General features: G+C 46.6%; 1 long non-coding RNA gene across 1 annotated transcript; it reads left to right on the plus strand.

Annotated features, from left to right (window-relative positions):
- The first annotated feature begins 3578 nt into the window (after window positions 1–3578).
- LOC121465457 lies at window positions 3579–11019 on the plus strand. Its single transcript, XR_005976662.1, has 3 exons — window positions 3579–3882; window positions 6696–7113; window positions 10660–11019. It is a non-coding gene; the product is annotated as an uncharacterized LOC121465457 (long non-coding RNA).
- The last annotated feature ends 2636 nt before the right edge of the window (window positions 11020–13655 follow it).

The raw sequence follows: 13655 nt of genomic DNA on the forward strand, positions 1-13655 counted from the left end.
ACAGCTTTTGTTTCTCTCTGCTTCCTGACCCCAGACAGCTTGCCTTTCTGCAGCCATGACTTATCCACCAAGATGGATTATGTCTCTTCGAACTGTAAGTCCGAATAACCTTTCCCTCCCCTAAGTTGCTTCTTTTCAGTCAGTTGGTCACAGCAATAACAGTAACTAAATCCACTGGCTTAGTTCACACTTTCCAGGCATCAGGTAAGCCTTAGAGGTCACACAGATAGCCCCAAGTCCTTGTCCGGTAGAGAAATGAAGGCATCAGAAGTCACAGTGTGAGAAAAAGATCCTCTGCAGAGGATAAACAAGTCAGAATCACTGGGAAGATGCCCCAGAGGAGAGTGGTAGAAACTCTGGGCACTAGGCTGTGTTCCTGCTAAGACCAGACCAATCAAAAGCCAAGGAACTAGTGAAGGATCTGGGACCTCTGGCCTCGTGGTCTCAGATGAGGTTAGAGAAGGAAAATGAAGAAGAAACCTCCTAATATAAAAGCTTTCTCATGGATTCATGATATTCCAGGAGGAGGCAAGGCTGGGACTGGCAGCAGCAGGAAATGTTCTTTCAGGGAGTCTCCCTTTCCAGTGATCACCGCTGCCTGTCTAACCTCGTCAACCATCTTGTGAAGTTTGTAAGTTTTGGGAGCTTCCTGGGCCTTGTAATTTGCATTTATCTGGGTATGTGCACATATTTCCTTTACTTCTTGAGTCTTAGATGCTCTCAGGAGAGGATGTTTCAGGTGAGGCTAGAGCTGCAGAGCACTGGGTATGCTTTGTAGGTTCCCTGCCCTTCCTACATGTTTGCTCTGCCCCTTTTCCATCTGGGCTCTGCTGTAGGTGCATGGGCCCACCCAGACCAAGGACTGAAGTCACATGGATGGCCTTCCCCAGGCAGGGACTTCCAGGGCCGAAGGCACGTCATGACTGAAAACTGGAGCCCCAGAACATGAATATCCTGGCCTTGTGCCCCTTTCCACACCTCCTAGTGCTCCTGATTTTCCAAACTTCCATTAATAAGTGTGTAGAAGGGTACACCTGCCAGCCAGAAGGCCAGCCATCAGCTGCTCAGTCTGGAGGCCAGTGACCCCCTACCTCCCACTAGTGAGACCCAAAATGAAGGAGAATGACTTGGGGTGGAAATGGCCTTTGTTGATTGCTGGGCGTGCCTGGGTGTGATCTGTCTTCTTCCCACAGAGTCCTACTGTGTAGTAGCATCAGATAAGGCTCTTTTGTGGTTGTCACTGCAGAGTCATAGTGGTGGGTGGGGTGGGGTGGAGTGTGTGTGTGTGTGTGTGTGTGTGTGTGTGTGTGTGTGTGTGTGGAGTTCTCTCCCCTGCTATCACAGTCTGGCTCCAAGAAGCCCCATTGATTTTGGTCTACTCTGCACCTCCGATCAACTCCCTCTTCCACTCCAACTCTAGAATCCTTCTGTAGGCTTCCCCACTTACATGGCCTGCTGAAATCTAGTCTATGATTGGTAGCTAAGTGATCACTTTAAAATGTCTGATGTTCTCACTCCTAAACCTAAGCCCTGCCATAGAGCTAAACATACACCTATGCTCCTCACCGCATCCTCTGAGCCTGGGGCGGACTCACTTCACCAGAGCCAGCCAGAGTTCCCTGCTGTTCTCAATCACACAAAGCTCTTCTTCTGCCCTCTGCTCCCAATACCATAGGTTGGTGCCCAGGTTTTGACCCAAGCATGAGCCTCTCGTGTATCATACTTTCCAACACGACTGGCTTGGTGTCTGCTGAACCAAGTGAGCCTTTGAGGAGGCAATCTTCAGGCACACCGGGACCTTGTGTTTATTTTCTGTGTGGTATCCCCACCGTCTAGAACTCAATATCCTTCTCATTAGCATTCCATGGTATGGGGCCATGGAGGTCTTTGTGCTCACAGACACACACTAGGGGAACCTAGGGTGTTACGCACACAGGCTTGTTCCCTCAAGAGAAGGAAGGCAAAACCTGCTCTCTGCCCAGGAGGCTGAAGCAGCTGTGCTTCCTAGCCTGGTGACACTGTCTGTGTGGCCAGAGATTTTCTGGCACTAGTATTTCCCCAGACACTTATCGTGGATTTGTTTTTCTCACTCAATCTACAGCTTTACAAGGAGTTTTTATATAGCCACGTCTGATCTGTATTTAGCTTACTTTGTTCTTCATAGAGATTTATGTATTTTTTGTTGTGTATGCAGGATCAAGTTTTCACCAAATGGTGCTGTGCTTAAATAACCCTAAAATAAACCACTTGGGGTCAGACTTTTGAAGTTTGAAACAACACTAGCAACTGAGTCACACTGAGCCAAGCTGCCTTCTTGCCTCTCATGGCAGCTCATCACTCTGCTGGCCATGAAGGTTGCAGAGATCCCTGCACCGTGGGAGCAGTGTTTATGTTATACCCCTGAATCTGTTCACCTAGAAACTTCCCTGGGCAAAACGTCCAGCAGCCCCTGGCTTCTGTTTTCTGTAACCTACCTAAGATTCACTAATTAAAGTGCTGAGAATCCTCTACCTGATTGTTTCTTTGTATTTGATGCCAAACCCGTAGGTGTTCTCTTCCTTCCTGCTGCCCCATCTCACTCCATCTACTCCCACCCACAGGGACAGAACCCTGGACCCCAGCACCAACTTCCTTGCCACTCCCCATCAATGGAAGGCAATCCACTCAGGTACCCAAACTTCTCTTAAACAAAGAGAATTAGGGAATAGAGTTAAAAATTAAGAACTTGGAGAAAGCCAGGAAAGAGCTTGTCCCAGTCATAGAGGAAGTCAGATAAATCACATGTACCAGGTGATGTTGGAGATGCCCATGCCTGATCCAGCAGTTCACAACATCATGCATGTGCTTGCTCAAGCTGTGTGTCCATCACTCTAAACCAGCCTTAGGTGTCCGGGGAAAGCACTAGAGAGTTGCGTTAACACCAGTTTTACCTTGCACTTGTCAAAGTATCACAGACACAGGTCTGAGTTGGTCCTGCATCTCTTTATTTCCTTGTCCCTTTATATCGTCCTTGATCCCCATCTCTGGGTAGATATAATAGCTAATATTTATGAGCATTGTTGCAAGCCAGACATTGTTCTGAGCCTTTCATATAGTTAGAGTATATAATTCATACAACAGCTCCATGAAAGAAGAATTGTTATCCATATTTATAACAAAGAAGAAAACAGGTCCAGGAAGTAACTTGGTCCAAGGTCATGTGACTAATAAAGAAAGCTGAGAGTTGAGTTGCTCCCAGGCAATCTTGTTCCGGAGTTTGTGGTCTTAACCCCTCCACACTGTGTGTCTCACACTAAATAGTGGTAGTGAATACGCCTTGAGAAATGCAAGCTCCCGAAAGTTCTCTCGTCTCTACTAGTATACTTCCTCCCCAGGGATATAGAGTACCAGGGTGGGGTGCTCTTCTCCTGGCCATCAAGTGTCCAGGACACAGCCTCCCAGAACAAAGGGCACATCTGTGTCCTCAGAGAATGCATGAGGAAGAATAAAATAATGGGGGAGCCAGGGTTCTGGGTGAGAAGTTACAAATAGCAAATGTTTGCCAAGTTCTAATCACGTGTCAGGCATGGTTTGGAGTATTTCACATACGAACAGAAGTGATTGTGCTAGCCAGCCTCCGCAGATCCTCACCTCTGCAATTCTTGCCCTTGTCTAGTTGCTCCCCTCCCCCATACTGAGCGGAGCTAACCTGTGTGACCAGGAGATCCTGCATAACCGTGTGTGAAATCCATCACCACCTCCTCCTGTTCTTTAGATGGTTCTTTTGGAAGGAAGACAGCCACCGCACGGTGAGGACGTTCACAGAGCCCCGTGGGGAAGGCGGTGGCCAACAGCCGTACAAACAAGACCACCGAGGACTTCCATTCCGACTGGAGACTTCAGGTAACAGAGCACCAGCCAGCATGTGACACGCCTTTGAGAGACAGCTTGACCCAGAACTGCCCAACGGGTAACCTCTGAATTCCTGATCCATACAAATGTGAAGAGATATAAAATGATGATTGTTATTTTATGTCACTAGGTTTGGGGGCAATTTGTGACAACTCTACTGTACTAACGCAATCAGCACAACAACTGTGCAAAATGCATCTTTCTAAGTGCTAAAGGTGAAGTCGTTTTGAATTCCTAGAGTGACACAGTTGGGAGGAGGACCTTAGTCTACCGGGGAAATTCCACCGGAGCCTTCCCTCTGGGAGGTCATGTGACAATGTCTCTGCTCTGAGTGTTTTTCTGGGTGGATGTAGAAGTTCATATTGCAGGGGTCTCCAAATGTTGCTAATCCTTAGAATTGCTTTATTAAAGATCTATCATTTCTAGTACCCTTCCAAAATATTTCTTCTTGCTGGGTCTAGAACCAGATCTTCAGGTGATTTCCCATACGTGTTTCAGGACCCACTGGTCTTCTTGGAACTCCTCCTTCACAACCATGACAACCTCATTTCTCTGAGCAGAGGAAATTAGAAAATATTGCATTAACCAAGGATCTTATGGTGTGACCCCCCTCAGAGATTCACTTCCCTTTCTTGTCTTATTCTGAGACCCACTGAGCTGTCTGCCTGCATCTGAACAGTGTCATCTGGATCGCATGGCTGTAATAATTACTATTGCAAGACAAGGAGAAGAAGGAGCACACATGCTCATAATGGCCACACCTAGAGTTAGCATCACCCATGCCCACCCACATTCACTAGCCATAGCCTAATGATATAACTGCAAGGCAGGCTTCAAAATACCAGGAACACATTAATGCCGGGGGTACCCCAGAAACCTCTGTCATGTCCATTATTGATTATGATGATTACTTCTCTCCTTATGCATTTACTTATTGTTATGCTGAGGACTGAGCCCAAAGCTGTAACCTGTGAGGCAGTTTGCATTGCTGAGGTTCCTGCCAGCCCCAATGTTCATCTTGATTCTCAGCTAGATGAAGAGATTTGAGGACGAGGGCAACCTTAATTTGTTCTGTGTGCTCCTGATCACTTGGACTTTGCTGAGTACATTCTCCTGGTAATGTCACCACTCTAAGGAAGTGTGGTGACATAGTGGCGGTCTGACAGTTGAGCGCACCTTGGTTCCAGCACTCAACAAGTTTTCTAAGGCTCAGTTACTTTGTCTGTAGCATAGGAATGGCTGTGATTGCCCTGAAGGAACGTTGAACCACGGATCATTATGATCACAGAGGAGAGGCTCAAAAACAAGAGCTATTACCAGGCATCATGTCCATCGACACTGAATACTGAAAAAGAGGTGTTACAAATGTGAACGCAATTATAACCTCCTTAACCAAGGATGTGAGAAGGGTGAACTTCCAGGGCCCCTGAGACCCTTGAAAAGATATGCAGATATTTTGCGGAGGCCTAAATGCATAGAGACCGTCCTACACATTCTTTCTAGGTTGTTTATAAAGGCAGATAGAAGTTCTCATGGTGAGATGCTTAGCCATTAAGGATTCCAGGAGCTAACATGTATTGAGGGCTTTAAGTATGTTCCAGGTAAGGGCTTCAAGTGTGTGTGTGTGTGTGTGTGTGTGTGTGTATGCTTAGTCCATTTCCCTCTCATGGGAACCCCATGGGGTGTGACTCTTTCCATCTGTTTTACAAGTGAGGAAGCTGGTTCTTAGAGAGGTTAAGTTGCGCGACTCCAGAGTCCAAACCTAACACCAGAACCCCAGTCACTTGGGGGCCTGTTAGAAACGCAGAGTCCTGCCTCCCACCACACCTAGGCTGGCTGAGGCAAGTGTGTTGCATGTATGTTTGTGTTATATGTATGTGTGTATGTTCATATTAGTGCAAGTGCATGTGTGGTTGTGTTATATGTATGTGTGTATGCTCATATTAGTAAGTGCATGTGTGGTTGTGTTATGTGTGTGTGTGTGTGTGTGTGTATGTTCATATTGGTGCAAGTGCATATGTGGTTGTGTTATATGTATGTATGCATGTTCCTATTGGTGCAAGTGTATGCCCAGGTGTCTGCTTGAGTGTGGAGACCAGAAGAGAGCCTTGGTGCTGTTTCTCGGGTACCAGCCACCTTTTTCCTCCCCTGAGATGGAGTCCTTCATTGGTCTGAGATTTGCCTTGGTGGCTACGTTAGCAAGGCTTAGGATTCACCCACCTTTGTCTCCCAGGTGCTAGACTTACAAGCATGCCTAGCTTAAAACAAACAAAAATGTGTTCTGGGGCTCGAACCCAGGACCTTGTGCACGCAATGAGCCTCTCTCCTGCCCAAAACGCTGTTTTTAATGAGCTCTCCAGGTGGTCTCCAGTCCTGTTAAAAGTGGAAGGCGTCTACATTCCGCCATCCTGTAGCTCCCCTGTCTCACCAGCTATCCTCCTGGCTCTTTTCTGCCTCTCAGTGTCGGAGAGCATCAAAAAGAACACACCTACCCAAATGATTTAAAAATGTTTTCTTTGCCTTGCTGGAGTTCCCTGCATCCTCAGATCTCCTCAGACCGGAGAGCTCAGTCATCTGAACAGAGAATCAGACAAAACTGAGCCAAAGCTCCAACTCTACACGTGAAGGAAAAAAGCAGAAGGGAGCTCATCGCAACCTGGGCATGCTATTTTCTTCCTTGCCAAAACCTATGCTTCTCAAATTCATGTGCTGCAAACAGATTGAGACCTGGACTCCCTGGGCCCTCTGCCTCAGCTATTTCTGCCTTGCCTAGACCCCTTTTCTATGTTCCCTCTGATATCCAGATGGCAGCGGACACAGCGGCAAAGGCAGCTCCAGGCAGCAGTTCCCAGGCCAGCTGCAGATTTGATTAACAAGAAGGCTGGACAGATGCATCCTATCACAGAGGCAGTGAGAAAGCCCCCACCAAATGCCAGCCTGTTTCATCACTTCCCAGCCAAGGAGAATTTTCATATGATCCTGATGCCTGTCTGGTCAACGATCCCATAATGGCAGCTCTGGTAACTGAACACTGGCCATGGGTCAGGTATCCTGAGTTGTGGAGATAGCTTTGGTGGCAATTACACATAAGTAGTCTGAGGCCCAGCGTAGTAGACTAATTTACCCACGGTGACAGAGCTGAGGTGACAGGATCGGATGGACCTATAAGCCCTCTTTACGTATTCTGCTAATCATTTGCTGGTGCAAATCAGGACGGGAAAGGTGAGTTTGGGCCAGACTGGCCAGCAGAGGCTCTTGTGCATCCAGAATTTACCTTCTAAACCTCCTAAAAACATCCAAGCAAAGGCAGCGAATGGCTCACCACAGCCGTTTAGTAAGCAGATAATACCTTGTGGTATTTTGCCTGTGATGAATTCTTTTCCCTAATTTAGAGTTGTAAACATATTGCATTAAAAAGCCTAGGGAGATGGCTTGCTTCGTACAGTGCTTGACGCACAAGCATGAAAATACTCAAAAGTCAAGTACAGCTTTGTGTCCATAACTTCCAAGTCTGGGAGGGCTCAGGGACAGGCGAATCTCTGGAGCCCGTTGGCTGGGAAGTCTACACCTCTGGGTTTAGTGAGAGAACCTGTCTCAAAACTAAGGTGGAGACCAACTGAGGAGGACATCAACACTGATCTTAAGGCTCTCTATGCACAGGCACACACGTGCATCTGCATCTGCATGCACACACACAGTCATGAGAACATGTACTTCTCGGATGCAAATCATATGCAAATATATACATGTATATCCTTAGAGTATTAATTACGTTGCTTATGGGACTTCCTTGTGCTCCCCTAAATTTGAACTTGACAAGGGTCTCACTAGACTTGCTGAACCATATAAGGTAGACATGGGGCCGGTAAACTGTTGCAGACACTTAGATGGGAACGCTGAAGCCGAAAGGCATGTATGTGTCAGGTCATACGCTGAGCTCACTCTGTAGGAGTCGGGGCCTGGCTTCACCCCACACTCCTCAGGCCCCAGAACAACTATTCTTTTCTCTTCACAAAGCCTCCCTGGGGCCTTTCTTCAGAGTCACTGCATCCTACACCATAAAGGACCATAAAGGCGATTCAGGACAGACAGCGCTGCTCTCTGGACTGTCACACCCAGACCTCCCCTGGGACGGTAGAATCTGTGGTGCACAGAGCATGCGGGCTGAGCTCCAGTCTGCAGCAGACAGGGCAAGGGAAAGAGAGGGCATCTCAGCACAGCACTCTGAAGCCAGAGGGAAGAGCCCTTCTGCCCTCCCTTGGGTTACACTGAAGGTCTCAACCCCCTTCTCTCCCTCCACCCTCTTCCTCACACACAGAGAGCCACGGCAGCAGCCTGTGGGAGGATACAAACTCCGATCATTTGTCTCTTTTGTCATGTGTTTCCCAGCTACCCTTTGTGACGCACATAATTTGTTGGATGGAAAGTGTGTAGACACTCTTTCTGTGATTGATTTGTTTTTCTTCTGTTGTTTAATGTTTCCTAGTTGCCCACGGGTCTTGGGGAGACTAGAAAGAGGCCTAGCTTCTGCTCCACCCTTTACTGGGTGTTCTATGTCTTGGCTTTGGCTGAGGTTCAGAGGGGTTCAGGGCTCTGTGCAGGGGACATTTGTATTCAAGGCAGGAGCTTGGGTGTATGAAGAGACAGCGGATTGCTGCTGGACCACTGGTGGCTTGGGATTGCTTCAGAGACTCAAACATAGGACCTGTAGCCACCTTTGTCCAAAATATAAGCTGTTCTCCAAGAGTGATGGAGGCCAATTCATCCCCAACATGGCATCTTTTTATCTGGTGGCCTGGGGGTCACGTTCAGCAATCTTGGTCACCCCCTCCAAGGGCAATGAAACCTCAGCTCCCATTATTGGCGTTACAAGGCTCTAGAGGTCCAGGATTTGGTGGGCTTCTGTCTCCACCTTGGATACAGACTCTTGAATACAGGCTCAACCCAGGAGTTCTTTCATGAACACTCATTCAACTTCCCATTGCTTCTGGCCCTTGAAAGACGAAGACTGAAAATGTGTTGGTTCTGTTGCTATGAATGGTCAGCCCAGTGAAACAGTTTTAAAAACATGGAGGTGAGATGCCATTTGGCTGAGTGTAGTCATCTACCGACATATAACACATAATCCCAAGCTCACCAGATCCTGGACCTCTAGAGCCTTGTAATGCCAATATTTGGAGCTGAGGTTTCATCGCCCTTGGAGGGGGTGACCAAGATTGCTGAACATGACCCCAGGCCATCAGATAAAAAGATGCCATATGTTGGGGAGTTGACTCAAGCGGGACATATTTATTATCTCACACTTAGCGTCTATCAGGAACCCAGACGGTATAGCCAGGACCTGTCTCAGGTATTTCAATGGCTGAAATCAAGGTGGCGGCCTCATCTGAAGACTTTGCTGGGAAATTCTAAAATCATGTGACATTTAGGAAGATTCAACCTCCAACCGTTGTCTACAGTTTGCCCACAGCTCCTTGCTAGGTGGATTATAGATATCTTTCAGACGAGTATACTGCAAGAACACAGAGAGAGAATAACCAGACATGGTCCTTTCACTTAATTATAAAGAGATACCCCCATCACGTTTGTCATCTTCTACTGATTAGGACTGAGTCATGAGTCCATCCTATATCCAAGGAGAAGGACATGCCCAATGGCAGGAATGTTAGAAGCTGGGAATCACGGGTGGTCCTGTCAGCATCTACCTCCTGTAGCTTGTTGGGACTGAGTAGACCACATCTAGAAACTGTATGTCCATTGTTGGGGGATCCGCACACACTTGCAGGGAATTCTTTATCCTTGGGTGGCCCCTGCTAAATAGCTTATGACATTGGGTTGGACCATGGTGGAATGCCTGAACAAAAAGGAAGCTGATGGAGGCTTAGCCCTCAGGTCCCATTCCTTGGAATGCTTTAGTAGTGAGCACAGAGAAGGACATGGGACATTTGTTTATTTAAAGAAATGTTCAAGGCATTGGGTAGATGAAGTTCACACAGCAGGCATGCTCCCTGTCTTTATGGGGGTAGAGTAGAAAGAAGTATTGCTTTGCACAGGGCAGAGGCAACAGGCAGGAAAAGGAGGGCCTTGATCTGGGATGGCCAGCAGGCACAATAAGAAAGCACTGGTTTTTAAGGAAGTGAGAAGAGGGAGAAGCACTGGTATTTCACTGTGGAGGGAGCAGAGGCAGGAGCATAGCTGAGGGAAGCCCGTGCATAAGGAGGCATGCACACTTGTTCCACTTAGCACCCAGCTGAACAATCCAGTAGAGATATGCAATTGCAGACACACAGAGGATCCAGATTGACCTCATTTGAAGGTCAATCATTTCTATTACTATTGAAGCAACTGGGCACCTGGCCAGCCACCTGTGTCCGCTGCCAGGATCAGCTTCATTTAGGTCAGCGAAAAGTGGATTCTGACTCCAGTGACGTCACAGGACATTCATTCTCTCGAAGACCCTTCTGCTTGTTGTTTGTATAGGTTATAGGTCATCTTCTCTTTTCTTTTGTTCTTTTCCTTTTTATTCTTTTTTGGCAGTAGTAGGAATCGAACCTAGGACCTCATGCATGCTAGACAAGAATCTTCCACTGGGTAATCCTCTGAGAAACAGAGCACCTTTAGTTTCCTGGGCCAGTAATCTGACATAGTAAACAGGGCACACACATCTCTATTTCTGTCTCATTTAATTCTGCATAATGCTATATATTGGAAAGTTCTCAAATTGACAATTTTTCCTTACAACTCTTTTTTTCCTATTCTCCTTTTCAGGTAGGAGCACAGTGAAGGAAAGAGATTGAGTTGCCCTTGACTCCACCTGAGAGTTCATGGCAGCATACTGCTCAGATGGCTTCTGGAGTCCCTGCTGATTCATTTTTACTTGGTTTATAATTCCAAATCTCTGTCCAAGATCCCTGAGCAGCGGTTATACCCGCCTTTGCGTGTCTCTCTGCCCAGTGCAACATTCAGCAACATCATATGGTTACCTGGAAATTGGCCCTGGTGGGCGTATTTACACCACAGAACTTGGCAAATACCACAGCTCACAACGTCCCCACCCCAGAGCTCCTGGTTAAACACTGACTTGCCTCTAAGGAGAAGCCTCCAGACACTGCCTTATTAAATATTATTTTCCTGTCCTTTCACAGTTGTGGCATCTCTGGGTTATTTCATTTCTCTGCTTGCCTCTCCCACACCACTGCTTTTAACATTTCCACTCCTAAACAAGACCAATGATTCTGTAAATTGGTTGATATAAATCCAAAGCTTAGGGCGATCGATGTAAGAAAATCTCAGAATTCGACAGCCAACTCCCGTCTTCCAGAAGTTTACAAAAATCCTTGTATTATAGCCCAGTTTAGCACTGGTTAGGATTCATTTTCTGCCGTTATGCCTCTGCTCTGGTATTTCTCGGCGTGATACACTTTACAATGTGATCCTTCTTTTCCCATGACAAATTCACTTACAAGGTCATGAGAAAAAGTAGAAGGAACACAGGAAAGCAAATGATGGTGACAATGGAGTGCCGTACACAGGGGACAGATGTCTGGGAGTGTGAGCAGAGCAGCGGAATCTCTCTTTGTATTTTGTGTTTAGTCCCTGGAATATAAATCAAAAAAAGCTCAATATTGAACATATTTTCCCTACAGTTTTCTAGACCTATTTTTAAACGTGCTAATTTCTTACCATTGTGTGTCAAGATTTTCACTAAGTGAGCCGTTGTCCCAAGGATTATGTGTTCCCTTGAAGTCCTTAAGTTGAAATCCTAATCAAAGGTACCCTGTTGACAGAGGTTTCTGTCCCACCCAGTCCCACAGCTGTTCAGTCCCAAAGAAACACACAGAGGCTTACACTAATTGTAAACTGGTTGGCCTATTATCTTAGACTCCTTATTAACTCTTAGAACTTACATAAACCCATAAGTCTTGTCTGGGTTAGCCACGTGGCTTGGTACCTTTTATCAGTGAGGCAATCTCATCTTGCTTCCTCTGTGTCTGGGTGATGACTGCAGACTGACCCTTTCCTCTTCCCAGAATTCTCCACTTCTGGTTTCCCCACCTATACTTCCTGCCTGGTTACTGGCCAATCAGCATTTTATTAAACAAGTACAGGAGACAAATCTTTACAGGATAAAACCATTGTCCCACAGCATACCCCAAACAGTGACCCTGTTTAGAGATGGGTTCCTTATGAAGAGGCAATGAAGTTAAGGACAGGTCATTATTATGTACCCATCTCCACATGACCCACTGCCTTGTAAGAACAGAAGATTCAGATGACTGTAGACAGAGTAGGGAGAGCATGTGAAGACACAGCTGAGGGATGGCCATCGATAAGCTAAGGGGGAGGCCTCTGAGAAATGCATTGGCCAACAACTAATCTCAGACTCCTTAGAACGGTGAGGAAATGAGGAACCATGAGGAAATGAAATCACCTCGCCTGTGGTCTTCTCTGTGGCAATCCTAGTAAACCAAGACAATTTCATTTAGCTGCTTTTACTACAAATTGTTATGTATTGAATACAAAGTTGGATAAAAAGGAGAACTGGGCCTGACCTATGGTTTGCAGTTAGACACTTGGTGGCTGACCTGCCATTGGGAGGCGAGGGAACGAATAAGAAGCAGATCCTGGGTCTGGCAAGATTTGCTCAGTAGGTCTGGCCACTAACAAGTGTTACCAAGCCTGACAACCCAACTTTACTTCTGGGGACATATATAATGGAAGGCAAAAACAGATACTTGCCACTTGTCCTGTGGTTTCCACATATGTCCCATGGCACATGTACTCTCTCCCTACAATAAATTTAACAAAGGGGGGGGCTAGTCAAGGTTAGGTCACAGGACATATGCCTTGAAGGGGCCATCAGACCCAAGTCTTCCACCTTTTCTCTTGGCTTCCAGGCTACAGTGAAGTAAACAGGCCTCTTCTGCCACATACTCCCTCCATTGGGTGCTACATGGCTCAGACCCTACCACAGGCTGAAACCAAGAAGACTGTGAATCAAAAGTAAACATTGCTTCCTTGCCAGCTGATGGTCCCCGTGGTGGGCATCTTAGTCAGGAAGAGACTGAGGCCTTGACATCCTAAACCTATGATAAAGTGACCTTCATAGCAGGTCACTATGTGGGTGTTCCTGTGGGTGTTTCAGAACCTCTGGAAGGGGCCATAGGTTCAATGACTCAACAAACGAAAGACAGGAAACTTCCTCATAAAAATTTTGAGGGGACTCCAGGACAAAAGCCTCTCAGTCACTTTCGGTCCTCAGGCTGGCATGGGTTGCTCTGAAGTCTGTGTTTCCAGCCTCCCTGTGGGATATTCTCTATTAATTCAGCCAATACCAGACAATTGAGATCAAAACAAAATGCGCACAGTGAGACTTTGTACTTATAGTTTAGCCAAAACAAAGCTAAGTGAGCGGGAGGAAAAAAAAAAGAAGTAAATCAATGGCAAAAATATCCACCAGATGAGGCAGCTAGAAGGAAAGTTCTAATTATACCAACACTGCATCTGCAAGAGCAAAGAAAGACTAGTTGCAAATCCTAGGAGAACAAATGAATCCAAAAACATTCTAATGCAATAGGTCAGAGACATTCAGTCGGATTGGGAAAAAGGCCCTGGTGGGGGCATCTGTTGGTTGGGAGTCCCTTGGAATGTAGGCAACTGAGAATCTTCGAAATAATCTCAAAGGCACTTTCAGATTTGTCAGAGATGAAGACCACCGCTCTAAATCCAAGCATCTCCTTAGACTACTGAAGTAAAGCAGAGCC

This window comes from Microtus oregoni, unplaced genomic scaffold, assembly GCF_018167655.1.
Source record: "Microtus oregoni isolate MIOR12 unplaced genomic scaffold, Mior012 000031F_ref0000149, whole genome shotgun sequence".
NCBI classification, from domain to species: Eukaryota; Metazoa; Chordata; class Mammalia; order Rodentia; family Cricetidae; genus Microtus; species Microtus oregoni.